Raw genomic sequence first — 2,451 nt, 5'->3', positions numbered from 1 at the left:
GCCTTTAGACTCCACTGTAGACCTCCATAATTCAAATTTTTTGTGGGCTTTTTCTTTCATTTTATCCACGAGAAGGATACCTATTTACTAATTTAATTAAATTGTGCAATATTTGAATTAAATTAGTCAACCCAAGGAGGTCAATACATATCTTCTCCGGATATCATATCGCTGTCCCTCCAACCGATGCGTTGAATCTACAACAGATTAGTATCGTATTACACAAATTAAAGCTAATTTAAAAATAATTAGTCAAAAGTGTTTGTTTTCCATCCCACTTAAACGGAAAATTCATGTTTTGAATCTTGCAGAGGAAGAAAGCTATATGATATAATCATGTCTTAATATTTCTAGATTAATTAATGATAATTATGTAATTATTGGGTCATTAATACATGATATTGAACCATCGAGGAATAATCATGTCATGCAAGTTATAGTTGTGTGGGATTAATGTAATTATTTATTTACTTTTGTTTAAATTATGAGTTAAATTATATATTTATTGCACACATAAACATAATTTTTGCTAGAATGTTATGTTTTGCAAGGAAATTTAAGAAAATAATAAGACATTTGCTTCATTTTCACTTTATCAATTATGCAAGCCCGATTGAAATGTTTAAAAATTATGATTATATTGTGGGCATTTAAACGAAAAAAATATTACATTAGGACTCCGCACATAGAGTTACGTGCGGAGTCGAATGAAATCACGCCACGTAAAAAAAAATTCTGTCTGGTAAGACAAAGAAATATTCTTTCCGTGTTATTCAGACGTTATTGTGTGTTATTTAAGTATTATTGATGTGTTATTGTATTATTATAACACCGGGAATATTCCCAGAACACAAAACACCTGAATATCATACAATAACACCTGAATAACACGGAATAACACGAGGGGAATATTCCCTTGTATTATCGGGTCGATCACCTCCAGAACATAATTTCATTGTTTGGTATGTCTGTAAATCTTCATTTATTTCGAAACTCGCATAATTCTTTAATTTTTTATGTGTGTGTGTGTGTGTGTGTGTATATATATATATATATATATATATGAATCAATGGTCCAGCTGCAGATTTGACTCAAAATGACTAAATCAAATTCAATTTAACTCAAAATTTGAAAATATTTCAAACAGTATTTGAGTTTCCATTTATACGAATCTGATTTGAGAAGTAATTGGCTCGCTCTTCATTCCGGAATAAATAGACCCTAATCGAACCTGGCCCGGAGATGACCCGAATCAAACCCGGTCCGTTGATTGATCGGCTGTGACCTGCTACAGCCGGTAGCCTTTAGGTACTTGGAGCCCAAGTTTGCACCCTTGCCCCAGGTGGGGCTTATGTTCTCTTTTTTAAAACTTCTTTCTATTATTTTATAGCAGGAGAGAAGGGGTTGGAACAAAAAGTGGGACCCAGAATCAGCATGAGGTTAGGCCTCTTGCGCGTGTAATGATTGTTGCATTATTTATTAAAAACGAATCTGCGAAATTGAATATTAACGCAAGCAATGAAACTCTTGGAATTTGATTAAAAGTAATAAATAAATAATAATAATAAATTATAATTTTATTAATGTGCATCAAATAAATTTCAATGGATTTAGGGATAGAAGGAGCATCTCAAGCACGTGTTTGAGGTATATTTGAAGAGGTCTCGAGTCCACACGAAGTATTAATTCTGCAATTTGTGTTATCTCATCTCGGCTCGGCAAATGCCTCAATTCAAATTAGCTCGAGAGATTTCTCCAATTTGCCTAGTACTTCGACAGTAGGTCAAGCGACTCCTATACACAACATCTCTAGCCTCATGATGGACAACATCTCTAGCCTCATGATGGCCCTCCGATGGCTTAACATACGTCTGATCATTTATACAAAAAATGTGTCGATGCGGATCTTAAAACAAATGGGTGGCTCAGGAAAAAGGGGCGACTGACCATCGCAGAACTGGTCAATCGAAGCTATTAACGACCAACGAATCAGATGTTGACGAAGGAAATACAGGACGAATGATCATAAGGGCCTATTGAAGTATTTTCCCCCTGAGAATGATGATCCGCTTTCTCGAGATGGCTATAAGATGATTCAACCCATAATCAAGTATCGACGAAGTAAGGGTATGACAAACGATCGACGATCTTCTCTTAGTCATATTGAATTCAAATGTTGTTGTAATTACCCAAAGACCCTCTTAAAAAGTCAATAATGAGTGAGCAAATATGTAATTTAGTAAGATCATGATTCTTATAAATAGAAGATCAATATCACGAGTACAGGTTACACATTCTCTATTGTACTCTCTCTCTCTCTCTCTCTCTCTCTCTCTCTCTCTCTTCAGTGTAAAAGCACTGCAAAAACTGATTAGAGTACTGATGCCTTTGCGCTGTCTGGCTAGCACCAACCTCTGTCTCCCAGGGGGGGCTTGGGGCCTCACCGTTTC

This window comes from Phalaenopsis equestris, unplaced genomic scaffold (assembly GCF_001263595.1).
Source record: "Phalaenopsis equestris unplaced genomic scaffold, ASM126359v1 Scaffold000002, whole genome shotgun sequence".
Lineage (NCBI taxonomy): Eukaryota > Viridiplantae > Streptophyta > Magnoliopsida > Asparagales > Orchidaceae > Phalaenopsis > Phalaenopsis equestris.
This window is presented reverse-complemented; position numbering follows the sequence as displayed.